The sequence below is a fragment of the Phyllobates terribilis genome, unplaced genomic scaffold (genome assembly GCF_046119375.1).
Source record: "Phyllobates terribilis strain yellow unplaced genomic scaffold, ASM4611937v1 Scaffold_3__8_contigs__length_932513732, whole genome shotgun sequence".
NCBI lineage: Eukaryota > Metazoa > Chordata > Amphibia > Anura > Dendrobatidae > Phyllobates > Phyllobates terribilis.
This window is the reverse complement of record NW_027362763.1, coordinates 441,312,199-441,337,373: the sequence shown is the minus strand read 5'-3', so window position 1 is coordinate 441,337,373 and position 25,175 is coordinate 441,312,199. Positions and strand designations below refer to the sequence as shown.

Below are 25,175 nucleotides of genomic sequence, written 5' to 3'. Positions count from 1 at the left end.
TGCTTCGTTTTTTTTTTTTTTACTGTTTTCACTAAAGGGGTTAACTAGTGGAACAGTTTTATAGGTAAGGTCGTTACGAACACCCTAACCCTAGCACAACTCTAACCCTAACCCTAGCACAACCTTAACCCAACCCTAAGCCTAGCCCAACTCTAACTCTATCCCAACCCTAACCTTAGCACAACCCTAACCCTAGCACAACCATAACCCTAACCCTAGCACAAACCTAAACCTAGCACAACCCTAACCTTAGAGTTTATTTTTTACGTCTTTCCTCGTGTGGTATAAGTGATTAGACAATTTTATTCTTTGGGTCGGTTCGATTACAGCGATACCAGGTTTATACCAGGTTTATATCGGGTTTTTATGATTGACAGCTGCCACACACTAAAAACCCTTTTTTTTTGCAAAGACTAGTTTTTGCATCACCATATTTTGAGAGCTATAATTTTTCCATATTTCGGCCGACAGAGTCATGTGATGGCTTGTTTTTTGTGGGACAAGTTGACGTTTTTATTGGTACCATTTTCGGGCCAGTGACATTTTTTGATCGCTTTCTATTCCGATTTTTGGGAGGCAGAATAAACAAAAACCAACAATTCAGGAATTTTTTTTTTTATGCCGTTTCACGTGTCGTAAAATTGATAAGGCAGAGTTATTCATTGGGCCAGTACATTTACACTGGTACCACATTTATATAGTTTTTCTTATGTTTTGGCACTTTTACACAATAAAAACTTTTATAGAAAAAAAATTTTTTTTGCATCACTTTATTCTAAGAGCTATAACTTTTTTATTTTTCGGCTGATGGATCTGTATGGTGGCTTGTTTTTTGCGGGACAAGATGACGTTTTCAGGGGTACCATTTTTATTAACGCGTTATTTTTATTTATCGCGTTTTATTCCATTTTTTATTTTGCGTTTTTTTTTACCGTGTTCACTGAAGGGGTTAACTAGTGGAGCAGTTTTATAGATCAGGTCATTACGGACATGGTGATACCAAATATGTGTACTTTAATTTATTTTTTTTTCATTATATTTATTTATGGGTACAATATATTTTAATTTTTTAGGATTATTTTTTCATTTTTTTTAATAGTTTTACAATTATTTTTATTTTTGTTTCACTTTCTGAGACTTTTTTTTAACTGTTACACTTTGTCCCACTATGGGACTTTCATTTCTTGCAGTCTGATCGCTTGCACAGCATAAGGATGAAGCATCATCCCCTATGCTGTGCAGGTTGTCAACCGCTGCACACACAAGCTAGGTAGATTGTGCACTGAGCACGATCTACCTATCCTGCTGATGCCTGGTGACCCGGATGTTGTCATGATGACATCGGGTCACCATGGCAACTATCCGGATCGGCATACACAGCGCAAGACGCCGGATAGAGGTAAGAGGGGGTGCTCTCACCACTGGTTGCCCCGGAAATGCTGTGATTGACTTGGATCACAGCATTTTGGGGGTTAATGTGCTGGGAGCAGTGAGGGACCACTCCTAGCACATAGTACTGGGTGTCAGCTGTGATGATCAGCCTCTGTGCGGGCACGATTGCCAGGGCGTATTAATATGTATCTTGTCCAATAGGCCTAGGGCGCAGATACGTATTAATACACCCCATGTCAGAAAGGGGTTAAAAACTTGAGCTAAATCAATATTTTAGTGGAATGAGTGGTTTCCACTAACTTAGCCCAATTTTATTCAATTCTGTAAATCACTTGAGGGTTAAAAAAGCTCACTACACACACACCTTTATAAGTGCATCAAAAGGTGTAGTTTCTGAAATGGTATCAGTTCTTGGGGCTTCTGCTGTTTCAGCATGTCAGGAACTCTTCAAACTTAACATGGCATGGGCAATCTATTCCAGTCAAAATTGCGCTCCAGAATTCTATTGGTACCCCTTCCCTTCCGAGGTGTTCCGACAGCACAAACAGGAGTTTTCAACCACTTAGGGTATTTCGGCATACTTAGAAAAAAATACATAAAAAATTGTAAGGTCCATATTCTTCTGTTAACCTTGTGAAAATGAAAAATTTGGGGCTGGAGCAACATTTTTTCTGGGAAAAGTGTATTGTTTCAGTTTTTAAATTTTTTAATTTTTACAGCTCTACATTCAAGGTGCTCACCACTCCTCTAAATAAATTCCTTGAGGAGTGTAGTTTCCAAAATGGGATAACTTATGGGGGGTTTCCACTCTTCAGAGACTCTGCAAACGCGACATGGCGTCCACTATCTATTCCAGCCATTTTTTCACTTCAAAAGTCAAATGGTGATCCTTCCCTTCCGAGCACTGCTGTGCATCCAAACAGTAGCTTTCACAACAAATGGGGTATCAGTGTATTAAGGAGAAATTGCACAACAAATGTTATAGTCCATTTTCTCTTGTTACTCTTGTCGAAATGAAAAATTTGGGGCAAAAGCAATTAAAATGTTTATTTTTTCTTCCACATTGCTTTGATTCCTGTGAAGCACCCAAAGGGTTAATAAATTTCTTGCATGTGACCTTGAGGAGTTTTTAAATTGGTGTCATATTTAGATATTTTCTGTCACATAGGCCCCTCAAAGTCACTTCAAATGTGTTGTGGTCCCTAAAAAAGCTTGTTTTGTAAATTTTGTTGGAAAAATTGCTGATAAACTTTTCACCCTTCTAGCTTCATAATAAAAAAAATATATCTTTCAAAAATGTTACTGATGAAAAGTAGACATGTAGTAACTGTTATGTATGATGTATTTTGTGTGGTACAACTATCTGGTCATAAAAATTCAAAGTTTTAAAATTACAAAATGTTTAAATTTTTTGCCAAATTTTGGATATTTTTATAAATAAACGCAAATCATATTCACGAAAATTCACCACTAACATGAAGTACAACATGTCGTGAAAAAACATTTTCAAAATCACTGGGATATGTTGAAGCATTCCAGAGTTATCACCTCATAAAATGACACTGGTCAGAACTGAAAAATCTGACCTGGTCAGGAAGGTGAAAACAGACTTGGGGATGAAGGGGTTAAATGAAGTGTGTGAATAATTTTCTTTTTGTGTGTATGTAGGATCCTTAAAGGGGTTGTCTGATCTAAAACTACAAGTCTGCAGTCACTCCATGTGACTGCAGACTTGTGAATCCTCACATACAGCGCAATGAGGATAATTCAGTGTCAGCATCGGGAACGGAGATCAAGTGACTGCAAGTATGCGGTTTACATACTCCCGTCCACATTCTGATTTGACTGTTTCCAGCCTCACACAATACACTTTCATTGAGCGAGGCCTTGACCATCTAGTCCAAATGTGGCTGGGAGTATGCAAATCGTGTACTTGCGGCCACACGACCACCGATCCCAGTGCTGAAACCGGAGAATCACCACGATGTAAGGAGTCACAAGTCAGCAGTAACATAGAGTGAATGTAGTTTTAGACCGGCAAATCCTTTAAATACATGGGTCAAGTAGGATAAGATAAAAGAGTTAAATGTTTTGTAATATGCATTAATGAAACCCATTTTTAAGAAATGTATTATATTCATATATCATATACATCTATGGTGTTGAAAGGTTCCTTTAGGGTATTTAATTGTTCCTGGGATAGTTTAGGTAATGAGAAAAGACAGAAAAAGTGTTAATAGAGTCTATAGAAGGCTGTGGAGTTTTAAGGTCTTTATGCAAGTAATATAAATAAGCACAGTACTTTGCAATTCCTATCCACAATAGCTTGTAGATTACAGACATGGACAAAATTCTGGGCACTCGTCTACTTAAGTGAAAGATATTTCTGCTTTTAGGGACTACGTAGGCTTTCTATTGAATTTTTACTCTGGTCTGTCTGCCCTCATTCAGTAGCTGCCCAATTCAGTCTCCTGAGCGGTGCACATCTCAAGGGTCTTTTAACTGATTGGTGAAGGTCTCAGGATCCAGACCAAAACTGATCTGCAGACAATTAAAGGGACACAAAAATATAAAATATTGTCACAAATATTTATTTACTCTTTAAAGCTCAGTTAATGGCATTGTGTGCACCAGAGTTTAGAGCAATAGAGTGTGTCTTGCTCTAGTGAACTGGACACAACCATGCACACCTGGTAAATGTGCATATACAGTTATATGAAAAAGTTTGGGCACCCTTTTTAATCTTAAGCTTAATGTTTTCTTAAAATTGGTGTTTTTGCAACAGCTATTTCAGTTTGATATATGTAATAACTGTTGGACACAGTAATGTTTCTGCCTTGAAATGAGGTTTATTGTACTAACAGAAAATGTGCAATCTGCATTCAAACACAATTTGACAGGTGCATAAGTATGGGCACCCTTATCATTTTCTTGTTTTAAATACTCCTACCTACTTTTTACTGACTTACTAAAGCACTTTTTTTGGTTTTGTAACCTCATTGAGCTTTTAACTTCATAGCCAGGTGTATGCAATCATGAGAAAAGCTACTTAAAGTGGCCACTTGCAAGTTGTTCTCCTGTTTGAATCTCCTCTGAAGAGTGGCATCATGGGCTCCTCAAAACAACTGTCAAATGATCTGAAAACAAAGATTATTCAACATAGTTGTTCAGGGGAAGGGTACAAAAAGCTGTCTCAGAGATTTAACCTGTCAGTTTCCACTGTGAGGAACATAGTAAGGAAATGGAAGAACACAGGGACAGTTCTTGTTAAGGCCAGAAGTGGCAGGCCAAGGAAAACATCAGAACGGCAGAGAAGAAGAATGGTGAGATCGGTCAAGGACAATCCTCAGACCACCTCCAGAGAGCTGCAGCATCAACTTGCTGCAGATGGTGTCACTGTGCATCGGTCAACTATACAACGCACTTTGCACAAGGAGAAGCTGTATGGGAGAGTGATGCGAAAGAAGCCGTTTCTGCAAGCATGCCACAAACAGAGTCGGCTGAGGCATGCAAAAGCACATTTGGAGAAGCCAATTTCTTTTTTGGAAGAAGGTCCTGTGGACTGATGAAACCAAGATTGAGTTGTTTGGTCATACAAAAAGGCGTTATGCATCGCGGCAAAAAAACACAGCATTCCAAGAAAAACACTTGCTACCCACAGTAAAATTTGGTGGAGGTTCCATCATGCTTTGGGGCTGTGTGGCCAATACCGGCATCGGGAATCTTGTTAAAGTTGAGGGACGCATGGATTCCACTCAGTATCAGCAGATTCTTGACAATAATGTTCAAGAATCAGTGATAAACTTGAAGTTACGCAGGGGATGGATCTTTCAGCAAGACAATGATCCAAAACACCGCTCCAAATCTACTCAGGCATTCATGCAGAGGAACAATTACAATGTTCTGGAATGGCCATCCCAGTCCCCAGACCTGAATATCATTGAACATGTGGGATGTGGGATCATTTGAAGAGGGCTGTCCATGCTCGGCGACCATCAAACTTAACTGAACTGGAATTGTTTTGTAAAGAGGAATGGTCAAAAATACCTTCATCCAGGATCCAGGAACTCATTAAAAGCTACAGAAAGCGACTAGAGGCTGTTATTTTTGCAAAAGGAGGATCTACTAAATATTAATGTCACTTTTCTGGTGAGGTGCCCAAACTTATGCACTTGTCAAATTTGTTTGAATGCAGATTGCACATTTTCTGTTAGTACAATAAACCTCATTTCAAGGCAGAAACATTACTGTGTCCAACAGTTATTACATATATCAAACTGAAATAGCTGTTGCAAAAACACCAATTTTTATAAAACATTAAGCTTAAGATTAATAGGGGTGCCCAAACTTTTTCACATAACTGTACACTCTCCCACTGATCTTACCAATTGGCAGGGCGCTACATTTAAGAAAGGATTTGCCATTGCTTGGCATCATCTTTAAGAAAAGGTGAAGTATATATATTTTAAAGTTGATCACACACACATTAAAAATAATATTAGTTTCAACTGTTTATTTTGGTTCGTCATTGACAATCTTTTGTGTTATTACTAGTGATGAGCGAGCATGCTCGCAACAGCTCGGTACTCGCCAGAGCATCTCACTGTTTGAGATGCTCAGCGAGTACTTCGGGCGGGAGCTCGAGTCCCTGCCCCGCATGTTTGGCTCTGTTTTAACAGCGAATAAACATGAAGGGATTCCCTGCCACTCACTGTAATGCCACAGCCATGTTGGTAGTGGCAGTACAGTGATTGCCTGGTCGCATAGCGTCATCGGGTCTATATCAGACCCGGTAACCCTATGCTCGTCACAGTCTACCCTTCAGACAAGCAGAGTAGGTAGAGCTGCTGCTGAGCTAGGTAGAGGTGGTTTTTCAGTGAGGTATTAGGTATTCCACAGCTATATATACACATCTGAACTAACAGTCATTCTAAGGACTAACCCAGCTGCATATATTATTAATCCTGGTGATAGCAGGAGTTAGGCAAGCAGAGTTTGTGGAGAGTGTATGAGCAGAATAGGGCCCATTGCATGTTCTGTCTGCTCTGCTGCTGTTACAGATATCCATAGCGCTAGATATCAGGGCTAATTAATCCTGATTATTTGCTTAAAAAGCAATACAGTACACCATTTTACTGCTCCATTTGCTTGTTACCTGAATAAAGCCAGATTTTTTTGATTTTATTCGCATTGCTGTATTGTGGAAGCAGAGAAACTTGTCCATCATCAGACGTGATCCAATATAACTGCAGTAATAATCGTGACTTTTTTTGGAGCCTGCCAAATATTACTCTCCAGTTAAAGTCTGGCAGTTATGTGTTGTTCAATCTATTCACACCTATTCTCTGACTAAAACCATATCTCTAACGCCACTGCCTAAAACCATGGTCATCAGATGGGATCAGATATTACTGCGCTAATAATCCAGTATTTTTGGGAGCGTGCCATATGTTATAATCCATTTAAAGTCTGCCAGTTGTGCGTTGTTCAAAACTATTCACACTTGGTTGCTGACCATTGCCAATACCATACTACAAGGTCACTGCCTAAAACCGTGGTCATCAGACAGGATCAGATATTATTGCGGTAATCATCGTCACATTTTTTGGAGCGTGACAAATATTACACTCCAGTTAAACTCTGCCAGTTGTATGTTGTTAACTTATTCACAATTAGTCGCTGACCAAAACCACATCTATAAAGCCACTGCCTAAAACCATGGTCATCAGACGTGATCCGATATTACTGCAGTAATAATCGTCACATTTTTTGGAGTGTGCCAAATATTACACTCCAGTTAAAATGGGCAAGGCACGTGTCGAGGGATTTGGAAGTGGACATGATGCTGATGGTGCATGCAGAGGCCGAGGCCAGGGGCAAGATGAAACTGTGCCTGCTGAGGGAGCACAACAAACACCCACATCATGTCAAACTACCTTCCTGTCCCAATTTCTATGGGGCCAAGGAACACCACTCTTGAAGCCAGAGCAGTGTTAGAAGGTTGCTGGTTGGATAGCAGATAATGCTTCCAGTCAGTTTGCCACCCCCACCCTGTGTTCCACATGGTTCAGTCTCGGTAGCCATGAGCCTGGACCACATATTCCTCCCACCATGCCGAGTGCCCGGAGACAAGTGATCCCACACTTGGACATTCATAGTGAGGACAGCAGCACAGAGGGGAGGGAGGCATAGCACCACAATAGGCAGGAACAAGCAGTGGGGTGGCCACAGACACAAGGGGGGCAACTGTTCCCCGAAACACCAACACGAGGGAAGTTGCCAGTCCAACTGTTAGGTCTTCCAGAGTCTGGATCTTTTTTAAAGACTGCCCAGATAACCCTAAAAAGGCCATTTTGCAACATCTGTCATGCCAGCATCAGCAGGGGCAGCAAAACTACCAGCCTAACCACCACCAGCATGCTCAGGCACATGACAGTAAAGTACCCGACTAATTGGGCTAAACACCAGGGTCCAGAAACAGTGTCTGAGGATGACACCACTGCCTTTACCGCTGTTGTGCATGCATGCCAATCCCCTGTCTATGGCACAGGCGAAGATGCATCCTGCTCTGTACCTGTCATTGCACACTCGCAACCACCTCCATCAGCAACCACATCTTTGTCCCAGTGCAGTGTTCAGTTGTCCCTACCCCAGTCCTTTGAACACAAATGCAAATATGGAGGCAAATACCCACAGGCCACAGCATTAACTGCTACATTTTTAGAATGTTTGCACTTGAAATGTTGCCTTTTTAGCTTGTGGAAACTGAATCTTTCCGCAGCCCCATAGTGGCAGCCATTCCTCGGTACTCAGTCCCCAGCCGCCATTATTTCTCCCGATGTGCCGTCCCCGCCTTACACAAATAAGTGTCCCAGAACATTAGCCGTGCCCTCAAAAATGCAGTTACTGGGAAGGTCCAATTATCCACGGACACATGGACAAATGCTTGTGGCCAGGGATGGTACATCTCGCTGATGGCACACTGGGTTAATATTGGGGAAGCCAGGACCCAGTCGGATTCTGGGATGGAACACATCCTCCCGATGCCCAGGAATGCGGGCCCAGAGTCAATCAGGGTTGCCCCAATATTCTACAGCTCCTGCACCTCCTCCTTCTCTTCAGCCTCCATCTCCGAAATGTCCACATCAGTCGGAAGCTGGAAGCACTGCAGCACTGCCTCACCAAGCATCAACAGGCTGTGCTGAAGCTAATATGCTTAGGGGACAAACTGCACACCGCTGCAGAGTTATTGACAGCTGTAACAGAGCAGGCAGATCTGTGGCTGTCACCGCTGAACCTACAGCCAGGCATGGTCATGTGTGACAATGGCCAGAACCTGGTGGCGGCTCTTAGCTAGGCAAGCTCGCACATGCACCATGCCTGGCCCATGTGCTCAACCTAGTGGTTCAGTGGTTTCTCAAAACCTACCTGGATCTGCCTGAACTGCTTGTCAAAGTATAGCGTGTGTTTGCCCATTTTAGAAAGTCAGCTACAGCTTCCACCTCCCTCGCCATGCCTCAGCAGCGTTTGCAGCTTCCAGCTCACCAACTGGTGTGCGATGTCACCACGCATTGGAAATCAACCTTGAATATGTTGGGAAAGATTTGTGAGCAGCAGAGGACAGTTGTTGAGTACCAGCTTCAACACGCCCGTCGGTATTCAGGTCTGCCTCCACACATAAGAGCTGATGAGTGGGAATGGATGTCTGAGATCTGTGCCGTACTTCAAAACTTTGAGGACTCCACCAAGATGGTGAGCGCGAATGACGCTATAATTAGTGTCACCATCCCGCTTCTCTGTCTACTGAAACACTCGCTGCTCACAATTAAAGAGGAGGCATTGGAGGTGGAGCAAGATGAGATGGAGCAAGGAACCATACAGGGTGATGCCACACAGCCCAGCCTCATCTCATCTCAACACGGATTGGGTATTAATGAGGAGGAGGAGAATTAACAAGAGCTGGTTTCCTGCACTACAGATGGTATTACCCACACAACATTCATACCATCTGTTAAGCATGGATGGCCTGAGGAGAGGGAGAACGAGGAGGAGGACCAGGAGGACAATGAGGAGGAGAACATGGAGAGTGGTCCTCTTGGTGGGAACAGGGAAGTCTTGGCTGTTGGCAGTCTGGCACACATGGCTGACTTTATGTTCCGCTGCCTTTACCGTGACCCTTGCATTGTACGCATTTTGGGTGACAGTAATTACTGGTGGGTCACACTTCTAGACCTGTGCTTCAAGAACTTTGTATCTTTCCTTCCCGTGGCAGAGAAGTCTAATAAAATGCTGCAGTACCAGAAGGCCCTTTTTGAGGAACAATTAAAAAACTTTCCATCCGAAACGCTTGAGGCAGAGGTCAGTTCATTGGACAACCAAGGAGTACAGGCGAGAGAGACACAAATACGATACAGTAGAGGCAGAGAAACACTGTCAAAGGTGTGGGACAGTTTTCTCAGACCCTCAAAGAAAACAGGCTGTGATGTGCGGGGTACTCTGACAAGGAGGGAAACGTTTTGAAAGATGCTGAAAGAGTACCTTGCCGACTCTACCAATGTCCTCTGTGATTCCTCTGTGCCTTATAACTATTGGGTATCTAAGCTGGACACGTGGCATGAACTGGCTCTCTACACCTTGGAGGTCCTGGCCTGCCCTGTCTGTAGCATTTTGTCAAAGCTGTTTTTTTGTGCCGCCAGGGGCATTATAACTGATAGGCGCATCCACTAGTCAACTGAAAATGCCGACAGCCTGACTCTTTTCAAAATTAACAAGGGCTGGAATGGCCAGACTTCTCAACACCACTGGATGATAGGAGCGAAACATAAAGTCAAATCCAGTGGTTTTTTTTAGGGGGTCTATTCCCATGCACCTCTTCACACCCAGACATGGGTTTGTTCTTCCTGATTTTGTCTATTTTCTGTTGTCTTCCTCCTTCCCCTTCTCCTCATCCTCTACCACCATATCATGGTGACCATGATGCAACACCCACATAATTTCTTTTAAGGGTGTTTATGATGCCCGTAGGAATTTTTTTAAGAGGCCTACCTCTAACATTCTGTATGTTATACAGTATGTTCATGTATACCAACCTGTGATAAAAGTTTTTCAGCCAATGCATGGGCATTACCAGTATAGAAGACCCACTCCTTAACAATGGTAGAAAATTTTTTAATGAGGATCTCCTCTACATCTCTTCAAAGGGGTATTGGAGTGCGTCCAATTTTTTTGCAGCCCTTGCAGTCACTGCATGGGCATTACCACTGTAGGAGACCCACTACTTAATAATGGGAACATTTTTTTTTAATGAGGACCTGCTCTACGTCTCTTCAAAGGGGTATTGGAGTGTGTCCAAATTTTGGCAGCCCTTGCAGTCATTGCATGGGCATTACCACTATAGGAGACACGCTGCTTAACAATGTGAACAATTGTTTTTCATGAGGCCCTCCTCTACATCTCTTCAAAGGGGTATTGGAGTGCGTCCTAATTTTTTGTAGCCCTTGCAGTCCCTGCATATGCAATAACTGTATAGGAGACCCACTACTTAATAATGGGAACAACAAAGCATAACCAGCTAACAGCCCTCTAACAATAGTGAGGGACGACTGCTAGCGCTCTATTAATAGTAAGAGCCGCCTGATGGCCTTGTATAAATAGGCTTTGTGACTTTCACAGTCCCTCCTTCATAAATGAAACAAGATGTGTCTTATCATATCTCACACACCACATGGCCAGATAAAGTAGTAAAATGTTAAAATTACATTTACCGGTGAATGTATTTTTCACTGTTGAAAGCAATGCAAAAGTGCAGAAACGCATCAAAAACGCTACGTGTGAACCTAGCCCAAGGTGTGGAGGAGCATTTTTCTTTTTGTTTATTTATTTTGCCTTATATACAGGTGCGTCTCGCTAAATTAAAATATCATCAAAAAGTTAATTTATTTCAGTTCTTCAATACAAGAAGTGAAACTCATATATTATCTAGAGTCATTACAAACAGAGTAATCTATTTCAAGTGTTTATTTCTGTTAATGCTGATGATTATGTGAAAACACAAAAGTCATTATCTCAGTAAATTACATGAATTAACAAAAATCACCTGGAAAGGCTTAAGAGTTTAAAAAGGTCCTTTAGTCTGTTTCAGTAGGCTCCACAATCACGGGGAAGACTGCTGACTTGACAGATGTCCAGAAGGCAGTCATTGACACACTCCACAAGGTCCCAGAGTTCCAATTTTCATTTGGAAATCAAGATCCTAGAGTCAGGAGGAAGAGTGGAGAGGACACAATCCAAGCTGCTTGAGATCTAGTGTGAAGTTTCCACAATCAGTGATGGTTTGAGGAGCTATGCCATCTGCTGGTGTAGGACCACTGTGTTTTATCAAGACCAAAGTCAGCACAGCCGTCTACCAGGAAATTTTAGAGCACTTCATGCTTCCCTCTGCCGACAAGCTTTTTGGAGATGGAAATTTCGCTCACCAGCAGGACTTCGCACCTGTCCACACTGCCAAAAGTATAAATACCTGGTTTAAAAACAACAGTATCACTGTGCTTGATTGGCCAGCAAACTCGCCTGACCTTAATCCCATAGAGAATCTATGGGGTATTGTCAAGAGGAAGATGAGAGACACCAGACCCAACAATGCAGACGAGCTGAAGGCTGCTGTCAAAGCAACCTGGGCTTCCATAACACCTCAGCAGTGCCACAGGCTGATCGCCTCCATGCCACGACACATTGATGCAGTAATTGATGCAGAAGGAGCCCCAACCTAGTATTGAGTGCATTTACTGAACATACATTTCAGTAGGCCAACATTTCAGATTTTAAGAACATTTTTCAAGCTGTTGTTATAAAGTATTCTAATTTACTAAGATAATGACTTTGTGTTTTCATTGGCTGTAAGCCATAATCATCAACATTAACCAAAATAAACACTTGAAATAGATCACTCTGTTTGTAATGACTCTATATAATATATGAGTTTCACTTTTTGTATTGAAGAACTGAAATAAATTAACTTTTTGAAAATATTCTAATTTAGTGAGATGCACATGTACAAGTCATTACCCTGGAAAGAATGTTCCTTAACATTTTTTCCAGGAAAATCCATTTTGGCTTAGTTTTTGTATGTTTTATTGTCAGTCCGTAAAAGTGGCTTAATACTCGGACAACATTGTTCACAGCAGTGACCTGGGAGTCAGAGATGCTTCCAGGGGTCTTCCCCATGCTTCTCCGTATCATTTTAGCAGTGTTCCCATCAATTTGACCAATTTTTAGGCCCCCAGCATACCTCCGGGTGTGCCGCTGGAAAAATGTTTGGGTTTCCCATTGACTTACATTGGGCTCATTGCTCGAGTCGAACACCCGAGCATTACTATTTGCTCGACCCGATCAATGAGCACCCGAGCATTGAAGTGGCCACTCATCACTAATTTTTACTTTCTTTATATGACAACTTCTGCCAGTGAAAATATAGGGATGTTGACTGTCAGTTCAGTGTCAGTTAATGAAGTGCCTAGTGAAGGCCAGGTTCAGATGCGGTAGGTTGATAGGCGTGCTAGTGGCAGCATGGTCCAATAGTTCTAGGCAGTGGGAGGCCAAATGGGGTTTCCTAATGGGTATTACTACAGAACTACAGCATCCGGTGCCTAGGGCTCGGCCAGGCACCAAGGAGCAGGCTTGGTCTTCTGACATCACTGGGTCGGTGGACGTGGAAATACATAGGGGGCAGGTGGCTGGTCCCGGGTGCACTACCAGAGTGGACAATGAATCCCTGTGGCTGATGGAGTCAGCGGGCTTGGGGATAGTCCAGGATGAATGAGTGGCGGAACTGAAGAGGAGTTGTACTAAGGAGGAAGGAAGTGCAAATTGCTGTGCCCTATCCCACTTGTATTCTCCTGATTATAGTAAATGTATAGTAAATGTTTTACTGTTACAAAGAACTTGGTGTCCCATGCATTGTGTGCGGCATCTACTGGGGATGGAAGCCTGGAGGCAGCGGAGGCCTGCTTCTTACAAGTGAGTGTGATACACCTCACATCCTAAAGTGCCAGAGCACAATCGGACAGCAGCTCTATAGCGACTGCCACACTTTACAAAAACAAGCATTGCTTTGCTACACAAACAGAAAACTAGTGAAAAATTGTAAATGTGTTTGTCATACACACTGCCTCTAATTTTTGTAACAGGTCAGCATCTAAATAACATTAATTTTGCTCATTTACCTCTGATCATTGGTGTTACTGAATCTGAATCTGAATGAAGAAGCTTCATTTTGATCCTTTCTGGTTAACGGGGACTTAAACAGCATTAAAAAAAAATTATGTTGCCACTTTCCAAGAGCTATAACTTTTTTATCAATATATGAATCAAAGCCTCTTTTTTGCAGGATGAGTGATATTTTCTAATAAACTAATTTTGGCATATGTACTAATTAATCATTAACTTTTGTTATTTTTTGTTGGGCCATAATGTGCAAAAAATTCAGATTTCTTTTATTTTTTTTAAATGCTATTCACCATGCAACTGAAATAATGTGTTACCTTTACCTTTGATTCATTGCAATTGTTGTGATACAATATATGCATTTTTTCTACTTTTTAAAAAATTTGTCCTTTTTTTCTGAACATTTTTTTTAATAACTTTTATTGTTACGTACCCTATTTTTCGGACTATAAGACGCACCGGACCATAAGACGCACCTAGGTTTTAGAGAAGGAAAATAAAAAAATAAAAATTTAAGCAAACAATGTGGTCATGATGCACTTTTAAGGGGGAGGGGGTCTTCTGCTGACACTGGTATAGGGGTAATGTCCCCCAATTCTGACAATATCCCCCATCCTGGTATATATGCCCCCCCTTCCTTGTATACGTGGTCCCATCCCCATCCTGGTATGCCTGGCATCCCTCCATCCTGGTATGCATGGCACCCCTCATCCTTATCCTGGTATGCATGGCACCCCTCATACCTATCCTGATATGCATGGCACCCCTCATCCCTGTCCTCATATGCATGGTACCCCTCATCCCTGTCCTGGTATGCATGGCACCCATCATCCCTGTCCTGGTATACATGGCACCCCTCATCCCTGTCCTGCTATGCATGGCACCCCTCATCCCTGTCCTGGTATGCATGGCACCCCTAATCCCTATCCTGGTATGCATGGCACCACTAATCCCTGTCCTGGTATGCATGGAACCCCTCATCCCTGTCCTGGTATGCATGGCACCCCTAATCCCTGTCCTGGTATGCATGGCACCCCTAATCCCTATCCTGGTATGCTTGGCACCCATCATCCCTATCCCGGTATGCATGGCACCTGTAATCCCTGTCCTGGTATGCATGGCACCCCTAATCCCTATCCTGGTATGCATGGCACCCCTTATCCCTGTCCTGGTATGCATGGCACCCGTAATCCCTGTCCTGGTATGCATGGCACCCGTAATCCCTGTCCTGGTATGCATGGCACCCCTAATCCCTGTCCTGGCATGCATGGCACCCTAATCCCTGTCCTAGTATTCATGCTCCCCCTAATCCCCATCATGCTGCACATTAAAAAAAAATAAACACTCCTACTCACCTTTCTTCTCTCCTCCAGCGCTCCATCCGGTCTGCCTGCACTGATCTCTCCATGTGAGCCGCGCATGACGTCACTGCCATGCGCAGCTCACAAGGAGAGATCAGCTGCTGGAAGTCACTGCTCCCCACGCTAGAACTGTGAGCGCGGGGAGCAGTGACTTCACTCTCCTTCATAGCCGGCACACAGCGGAGCCGCGCTGCGGCTGCTGCTGCCGGCTATCTCCTGTGCCCGCTCGTTAAAGGGCATGAATATTCACACCCTCCCCACGCGCATGGGCGTGGAGAGAGATTCAGTATTCATGCCCTTTAACAGCGGGCACAGGAGATAGCCGGCAGCAGCAGCCGCAGCGCGGCTACACTGTATACCACCATTAAGGAGCATGAATATTCAGTGCTCCCCACGTCCTATGGGCGTGGGGAGCAGCGAATATTCATTTTCTTTAGCAGCTTGGACAGTGTAGGCTGCAGTACGTGACTGCTGCCTCCTGTGCCCCGCTCCTCCACCGCTACTGCTCCCCCCACACCCCACATATATATACCCCCCCAACATTTGGACTATAAGACGCACCCCCCATTTTCCTCCAAAATTTTGGAGGAAAAAAGTGCGTCTTATAGTGACTTAGTTAGGCCATGCCTTTGATATATAGTAATGGCAGACCTTTAAAGTCTTTGTAAGGTAACTGGCTGACATGACTACCATCGGCATATTACTGTAATATTACTGTAGTGTTGACAAAGCCACAGAGTGGGCTTCTTTTGCTGTTAAACTGCTTAGAGGGAATGGCTGCAATTGCCCATGGCATGTAAAGGATTAAATAATTAAATTCAGATATATTTCTTCAATTTTAGGAACTTCAGACAGATATCGATCTTTTATTCCATTTGGCACTCACTGCTGATGGCCTAACCATCTTGGCAACATAACATGATGGAGGAAGTTAGTCCACACCATTATTCAGCCCCACATACCCTTAATGGTTTCAACACATGTAGTAGCTTTAAATGAGACAATAATTTTCCAATGGTTTATATAGAGTTCATAAATCAGCACAAATATAAAATGGTTGAAAAATCACAAATGTTTAAAAACAAAAGCTTCCAACAACCATGGTAATATTGCATTGGGATGAATGCCTTAAAGAAAGAAAGGCTTATACCAACTTATGGGTGAAGACATATTTTGTCCTGAAAAATGATCCTATAATTCGTTATAGAGATCATTTGAGGTCACATTTGTGGAGTGAAAAATAGTAACATCTTTCTCTCTATGATTGAAGAGTTGATACCAGAGAATAAAAAAACACATATTGGTATTTGCTTCCAAAAATATATAAGACAATGACAGTCACCCCTAACCGTCTCATAGTGGCCCAGAGTGGATTTGTCGCAGAATCATTATCCAAATTTTTAGACCGATATCTCAGACCTCTTCTGTTGTTTTAGGATCTTGAAAATCAACCAAGTATAGGAAAGATATTCCTTGGCTTCAATTGATGTGGTAAACTTGTATTCCTGTATATGATATGAGGATCGTATTGCCACAGTTAGAAGTTTTTTTGAAGGAACTATGTTGACTTCATGCATGAAGCATTAAGTTCTGTCTTACGCCATAGTACCTTTCACTTTGGAGTGAAGTGGTTTGTTCTAAGGCCTGTATCAGCCATGGGTCCTCACCGTGGCCCCAACCTTTTCAACCATTTTCAAACCACATGGGAAGAGGATTATATATACAGCACAATCCTTTTCACAAATAGGGGAAGTACTGGAGTTGATACATTACCCGATGATCCATTAATTTTGTGGGCAGTGACTAGGTAGAATGATGTGTGATAAAATGATTATCTCAATCTGAATTTTGTTAATATGCATTTCACTGTGGTTTTTCTTGTCAAAGGGTGAACTTCCTTGATTTAACAATTTATGCAATATTAAAACTAATGAGTCACATACATTCAGATATAGAAATGTGATAGCTGCAAATTCCCTAATTTTGCTGAGAATTCTGATTTGATTGCTAGCCTGTTTAGTAAATAGAAAATTAGCGTGCACACTGTCAAATAGAGTTGAGGTGCAGATGCAATGGACTGGAAATGTCCTCAAATCACGTAAAAATTAATTCATCGCACACTCATAGGAAGTTTTGCTTTTTAGTGCCAATTTATTTATACAAATGAAATGTAGAAAAAATAACAGTGGTGAAGGCGACAATAGGTAGACGTTTCGGCCACACTGGCCTTATTCATTAAGTCGCTACTGCAAAAAAGATAAATAGCATGATGAGAAAAAAATATAACAAAAGATGCATAGTTGAAAGTCATACATAAGAATACATCTCGGTTGACACTGAGTTACGAAAGAGGTAGGTAACGGAATAGACGGTGTAAAAAAAAGGGAGGAGGAGAAAGGGGGGGATGGAAAGGGGAGGGAGAGAGGAGGGGGGGTTGGGGTGGAGGGCTGGGATAGGATGGAGGCAGAGGAATATTATATACAAATAAAAGCAGTTAAAAACAGTCAAGGTATGCAAGGGGGAGCACAGGTATTTGAGTATAGGGGGTTCCTTACTTGTATCAACGTTATTTTAGCAGGAAGGCACCATAGAAGGTAGAGAGCAGTTCCAGTCAGAAGCTGCAACAATGAGGGGATACGGATCAGTATCATGAGGCATGGGGTAGAAGGCCTAAGTTAGTGGATATAAGTACCTTAACAAAAGACAGGGGTTCATCAGCCTGTGGAGAGCTGAAATAGAAGTATTGCCGGTTACCAGTGCTGTCAAAGGGTTTGGATAAGGGGTAAAGCCCATAGGGGTCAATAAGTACCTGCAGTTCCTGTATCAGGGGTGTCTCTAGATGGGGAGTCCCATAAATGGTAGAAGTGGAGGGTACAGGCAGCGTTCCCAGGTTAGGCTGTTGGTAGTGTGGGAGTCAGGCTGCCTTATGTACACAGTGCTGCAGGAAGTGCGTCATCAGGGGGCGTGTACCGGAAGTTGCATGTTGCTGGTTCGTCATGTGACAGTGGTTGTTTATTGGTAGCCATGGTAACCAGCCACATCGCACTGTGTAGGGGGTTGTAGTGAGAGAGGGAGTAACTGTGGGCGTGTACAGAGTCACAGAGATCTGCATGGAGGGCTGAACTGGGAGTAGCAGTAGGATATACAGAGGAATGACGTGCTGTGAGCAGGTCACATGTGGGAGGTGATGCATGCAGGTTATCATGGTGCTGCGACCCTGATATTTGTAGTGTATGAACTGACCCATCATGGCATAGAAGCACAGAGTTTAGTAACCCACAGCAATGGTATGGTAACAGGTAGGAGGTAATGTAAAGTAACCCTATATATTGGGGAGTGACATGCTATGGCAAGTAGGGACGATTCTCCTGAATAATTATGCACAACATGCTATATGGCATATATACTCATAGAGAGGTAGAGAGAGAGAGAATGTCAGGTAATGCCTGTCACAATGTAAAGTGGGGGTGGAAAGGGGGGTTAGTGGTCATGCGTATAAAGATGAAGCGGTAGTGGGGTAGTAGGTACTCACCCAAAGGAAGGGGGATTTTTCAATGGGTCTGTAAAAGAAGGAGTGCGTTAGAAGGTCCAATTTAATATACTATTGAATCCCCAAGGGGGTGATTTGTCAGGTATATATACCACTAAGAGGGAACACGTTAGTAAGTTCAATTTATTTCACCATGAGAATTTGGAAGGTATGTATCCCACTAGGAAAAAGAGTATGTCAGTAGGTCCAATTTATTTCCCTATTGAGTCCCCCAGGAGAGAGGGTTTGCAGGGTATAGATCCAGTAGGTCTCACGTTGTTTGAGAAGCCTGATATGGTTACCACCCCGTCTGGGTCTGGCTACGTGTTCTAAAACCTGAAAACGGAGTTGGGCAACGGTATGTTTTGCTTTAGAGAAATGGTCAGGTAGTGGGAGCCAATTTTTACTGCAGCGGATTGTGGATTTATGACTTGCAATCCGGTCACGTACGTGCTGTGTCGTCTCTCCTACATAGAGTAGGCCGCAAGGGCACTTGATGACATAAATGACGAAGTTGGAATCGCATGTGAAGAAGCCCTTGATTGGATAACTCTTTCCTGTCCTGGGGTGGGTGACAGAGTCGGATTTAATGATATTAGAGCAGGCGGCACAGTTGAAACAGGGGAATGTCCCGTTGCGATGGGTATTGAGTAAACGTTGGTATGGGAGTGTCCGTGTGCTGCCAAGGTCTGCTCTAACGATTTTATCCTTAATGTTGCATGTTCTCCTGGTGCACATAAGAGCCGGGGTTGAAAATGCCGGAATCTCTGGGTAGGCTTTGGAAAGAAGGGGCCAGTGTTTTTTGATGGTGGCGTGTATTTTCGGCATAAAAGGATGATATGTGTGAACGAATGGTATCCTTTCAATTTTAACGGTGGGTGGATGTTGTGGTGTAGGGGTCAGGGCCCGGTTCCTTTCTAGTAGGAGGAGTTTGGTGGGATAGTTGCGTTCCTGAAATTTTTGTGACATGTCTTGTAATCGCTGTGGAAGAATGTTCTGGTCTGAAACAATCCGGGTGACCCTATGGAACTGAGAACGGGGTAGGCTATTCTTTGTAGTTTTGGCATGGCAACTGGAGTAGTGTAGCAAGCTGTTGCAATCGGTGGGTTTAGTGAATAGATCCGTGGTAAGTTTGCCACGGCCGTCCTGAATGACTAATGTATCAAGGAAAGAAATCTTGTCTGCATCGTGGTTAAGAGTGAATTGTAACTCTGGTCTAATGGAGTTGAGATGGGTGAAAAAGGTGGTAAGAGTATCAGTCGGGCCCTGCCAGATAAGGAAGACGTCATCAATGTAACGGTAATAGGTGGTGCAGTATATTTTAAAGAGATCATTGTTGTAGACAAATTCCTCCTCAAATTTATGCATATACGCATTAGCATACGCTGGCGCTACGTTGGAGCCCATTGCAGTCCCCCGTGTCTGTATGTAGAATTTATCCCTGAATAAAAAGAAGTTCTCATGTAATATAAGGGACAGTAGTTCCAGGCAAAATTCAATTGATGATGGTGCTAAGTTAGATTGCAGGAGAAGATGTGAGGTAGCTTCCAAACCCTTGTCGTGGGTTATGGAGGTGTATAGGCTGTTCACGTCCATCGTGACCAATCGGCTGCCTGGTGGAAGACAGGGGATATTCCTGATTATTCCTAAAAAAGCATTCGTGTCGAGTAGAAAGGCTCGTGTATTTTTTACAAGTGGTGTCAGGATCTTCTCCAGGTAGATTGCCAGTGGTGATAGGATGGAATCTGTGGAAGCTACAATAGGTCGACCAGGAGGGTTAGTGAGAGACTTGTGGATTTTTGGTAATATGTAGAATACGGGAGTGATGGGGTGGGTATTGGTCAGAAAAGAAGCAGTTTTGGAGTCAATGGTGTTGTTGTGAAGGTATTTTTTCAGGATAGTTTGGATTTTGGAGTGAATGGTACTGGTGGGGTCGTGGCTTATGTGTCTGTACCTAGCAGTGTCCGCCAATTGGCGAAGAATTTCGTCCGTGTAAGCTGATTTGTCCATTATGACCGTGGCTCCCCCCTTGTCAGCGGGTTTGATAATAATGTGTTTGTTGTTCTGTAGGTTTTTAAGGGCCTGTCTCTCGTCAATAGTGAGATTTTGATGGGTTGGAAAAAATCCCAGGCGTTGTTGGTGTATTAAACTCCTGATGTCTTTGTCAATCAGGGCTATAGTGGTTTCTGCTGCATGATTGGTATGAGGGGGGTTGAAAGAGCTCGGGTTACGTAGGCCAAGGGTAGTAATGGAGAGTTCCGGGACCGGGGTACCCCCGGGTGGAGCTATCCTGCTCACGGTGATCTCATTAGATAGACTGAAATGGGTCTTGAGACGTATAGAACGATAGAACCGTTGCAAGTCCTTTTCCAGCTGGAAAGAGTCCCAGTTGGGTGTCGGACAGAAGGACAGGCCTTTCTGTAAGACCGAGAGTTCTGCAGGGGCTAATGTGTAGCCTGAAATATTCCTCACCAGGTTTGGTATCTTACCTGGGAGCGCGTTGTCATCCTTTCGCCTCCTCGACCTCCTAGTTGGTCTGCGTTTCGGCATCCGCCTTTCCGGTTTCCCCATAAAAAATGTTGGTCGTTCAGTCCAGTAGAGGAATCGCTGCCGGAGCTGTGCGAGTTCGGATTGCGGTTTCCCGGAAAGTGGCGGCGAGGTTGGGGGTCTGTAGAGACGTTCCATCTGTATACTCGGTTGTTGATGTAGTCCTCGTTGTCTCGGTGGAACTTCTGTCTTTTCCGTTCCTGTAGGGTTTGCTGGTGTTCCAATAGGATCTTATCGGTTCTATTCTTCAGGGCAGTCCAATCAGTTGATGACAGATTAGCGGTCAGTTGTGCTTCGATGGCGATAATGGATTTCTCACTTTCTTGGATAGCTTTCTGCAAAAATTCAACAGTAAGTATAATAATATCAAGGGAACACTTGTTAAGTATTTTCTTGAATTTTTCACAATACTCCGGGTTATCGGAGAATAGTGTAGGGCGGAGGTGACTCCTCAACCCCCTGGGTATTTTTCCTTGTTTATGGTACTCAGCCAGAGTAACTGCATGTAGGTCATAGGAAACCAATCGCCGTCTCTCTCTCTCGTAGTCCCTGCTACTTATTTCTTCTGAAGGGGTCTTGAGAAAATCATTAGAGGTTTTGACTAATGACAAGATATTGAGGCTTGTCGTGTCATCATACGCAAAAGTGTCGGTTGACATTAGGGAGACTGGTGCAGACGCTGAAGAGTTAAGTTCAGTAAATAGAAAATTAGCGTGCACACTGTCAAATAGAGTTGAGGTGCAGATGCAATGGACTGGAAATGTCCTCAAATCACGTAAAAATTAATTCATCGCACACTCATAGGAAGTTTTGCTTTTTAGTGCCAATTTATTTATACAAATGAAATGTAGAAAAAATAACAGTGGTGAAGGCGACAATAGGTAGACGTTTCGGCCACACTGGCCTTATTCATTAAGTCGCTACTGCAAAAAAGATAAATAGCATGATGAGAAAAAAATATAACAAAAGATGCATAGTTGAAAGTCATACATAAGAATACATCTCGGTTGACACTGAGTTACGAAAGAGGTAGGTAACGGAATAGACGGTGTCAAAAAAAGGGAGGAGGAGAAAGGGGGGGATGGAAAGGGGAGGGAGAGAGGAGGGGGGGGTTGGGGTGGAGGGCTGGGATAGGATGGAGGCAGAGGAATATTATATATAAATAAAAGCAGTTAAAAATAGTCAAGGTATACCAGGGGGAGCACAGGTATTTGAGTATAGGTGGTTCCTTACTTGTATCAAGTTTATTTTAGCAGGAAGGCACCATAGAAGGTAGAGAGCAGTTCCAGTCAGAAGCTGCAACAATGAGGGGATACGGATCAGTATCATGAGGCATGGGGTAGAATGCCTAAGTTAGTGGATATAAGTACCTTAACAAAAGACAGGGGTTCATCAGCCTGTGGAGAGCTGAAATAGAAGTATTGCCGGTTACCAGTGCTGTCAAATGGTTTGGATAAGGGGTAAAGCCCATAGGGGTCAATAAGTACCTGCAGTTCCTGTATCAGGGGTGTCTCTAGATGGGGAGTCCCATAAATGGTAGAAGTGGAGGGTACAGGCAGCGTTCCCAGGTTAGGCTGTTGGTAGTGTGGGAGTCAGGCTGCCTTATGTACACAGTGCTGCAGGAAGTGCGTCATCAGGGGGCGTGTACCGGAAGTTGCATGTTGCTGGTTCATCATGTGACAGTGGTTGTTTATTGGTAGCCATGGTAACCAGCCACATCGCACTGTGTAGGGGGTTGTAGTGAGAGAGGGAGTAACTGTGGGCGTGTACAGAGTCACAGAGCTCTGCATGGAGGGCTGAACTGGGAGTAGCAGTAGGATATACAGAGGAATGACGTGCTGTGAGCAGGTCACATGTGGGAGGTGATGCATGCAGGTTATCATGGTGCTGCGACCCTGATATTTGTAGTGTATGAACTGACCCATCATGGCATAGAAGCACAGAGTTTAGTAACCCACAGCAATGGTATGGTAACAGGTAGGAGGTAATGTAAAGTAACCCTATATATTGGGGAGTGACATGCTATGGCAAGTAGGGACGATTCTCCTGAATAATTATGCACAACATGCTATATGGTATATATACTCATAGAGAGGTAGAGAGAGAGAGAATGTCAGGTAATGCCTGTCACAATGTAAAGTGGGGGTGGAAAGGGGGGTTAGTGGTCATGCGTATAAAGATGAAGCGGTAGTGGGGTAGTAGGTACTCACCCGAAGGAAGGGGGATTTTTCAATGGGTCTGTAAAAGAAGGAGTGCATTAGAAGGTCCAATTTAATATACTATTGAATCCCCAAGGGGGTGATTTGTCAGGTATATATACTACTAAGAGGGAACACGTTAGTAAGTTCAATTTATTTCACCATGAGAATTTGGAAGGTATGAATCCCACTAGGAAAAAGAGTATGTCAGTAGGTCCAATTTATTTCCCTATTGAGTCCCCCAGGAGAGAGGGTTTGCAGGGTATAGATCCAGTAGGTCTCACGTTGTTTGAGAAGCCTGATATGGTTACCAACCCGTCTGGGTCTGGCTACGTGTTCTAAAACCTGAAAACGGAGTTGGGCAACGGTATGTTTTGCTTTAGAGAAATGGTCAGGTAGTGGGAGCCAATTTTTACTGCAGCGGATTGTGGATTTATGACTTGCAATCCGGTCACGTACGTGCTGTGTCGTCTCTCCTACATAGAGTAGGCCGCAAGGGCACTTGATGACATAAATGACGAAGTTGGAATCGCATGTGAAGAAGCCCTTGATTGGATAACTCTTTCCTGTCCTGGGGTGGGTGACAGAGTCGGATTTAATGATATTAGAGCAGGCGGCACAGTTGAGACAGGGGAATGTCCCGTTGCGACGGGTATTGAGTAAACGTTGGGATGGGAGTGTCCGTGTGCTGCCAAGGTCTGCTCTAACGATTTTATCCTTAATGTTGCATGTTCTCCTGGTGCAAATAAGAGCCGGGGTTGAAAATGCCGGAATCTCTGGGTAGGCTTTGGAAAGAAGGGGCCAGTGTTTTTTGATGGTGGCGTGTATTTTCGGCATAAAAGGATGATATGTGTGAACGAATGGTATCCTTTCAATTTTAACGGTGGGTGGATGTTGTGGTGTAGGGGTCAGGGCCCGGTTCCTTTCTAGTAGGAGGAGTTTGGTGGGATAGTTGCGTTCCTGAAATTTTTGTGACATGTCTTGTAATCGCTGTGGAAGAATGTTCTGGTCTGAAACAATCCGGGTGACCCTATGGAACTGAGAACGGGGTAGGCTATTCTTTGTAGTTTTGGCATGGCAACTGGAGTAGTGTAGCAAGCTGTTGCAATCGGTGGGTTTAGTGAATAGATCCGTGGTAAGTTTGCCACGGCCGTCCTGAATGACTAATGTATCAAGGAAAGAAATCTTGTCTGCATCGTGGTTAAGAGTGAATTGTAACTCTGGTCTAATGGAGTTGAGATGGGTAAAAAAGGTGGTAAGAGTATCAGTCGGGCCCTGCCAGATAAGGAAGACGTCATCAATGTAACGGTAATAGGTGGTGCAGTATATTTTAAAGAGATCATTGTTGTAGACAAATTCCTCCTCAAATTTATGCATATACGCATTAGCATACGCTGGCGCTACGTTGGAGCCCATTGCAGTCCCCCGTGTCTGTATGTAGAATTTATCCCTGAATAAAAAGAAGTTCTCATGTAATATAAGGGACAGTAGTTCCAGGCAAAATTCAATTGATGATGGTGCTAAGTTAGATTGCAGGAGAAGATGTGAGGTAGCTTCCAAACCCTTGTCGTGGGTTATGGAGGTGTATAGGCTGTTCACGTCCATCATGACCAATCGGCTGCCTGGTGGAAGACAGGGGATATTCCTGATTATTCCTAAAAAAGCATTCGTGTCGAGTAGAAAGGCTCGTGTATTTTTTACAAGTGGTGTCAGGATCTTCTCCAGGTAGATTGCCAGTGGTGATAGGATGGCATCTGTGGAAGCTACAATAGGTCGACCAGGAGGGTTAGTGAGAGACTTGTGGATTTTTGGTAATATGTAGAATACGGGAGTGATGGGGTGGGTATTGGTCAGAAAAGAAGCAGTTTTGGAGTCAATGGTGTTGTTGTGAAGGTATTTTTTCAGGATAGTTTGGATTTTGGAGTG

General features: G+C 43.4%; 2 long non-coding RNA genes across 3 annotated transcripts in view; one reads left to right on the top strand and one right to left on the bottom strand.

Annotated features, from left to right (window-relative positions):
- The window catches only part of LOC141259550 (uncharacterized), a 348,768-nt gene that overhangs the window by 218,554 nt on the left and 105,039 nt on the right, over window positions 1-25,175 (top strand). The window lies entirely within an intron of this gene.
- On the bottom strand, window positions 21,002-22,689 carry LOC141258162 (uncharacterized). Of its 2 annotated transcripts, none has more exons than XR_012318217.1 (3): window positions 22,539-22,689; window positions 22,285-22,458; window positions 21,002-21,386 (listed from the first exon to the last, which is right to left on the bottom strand). It is a non-coding gene; the product is annotated as an uncharacterized lncRNA (long non-coding RNA). The 2 variants fall into 2 exon arrangements; XR_012318216.1 differs by lacking the exon at window positions 21,002-21,386 and adding an exon at window positions 21,860-21,974.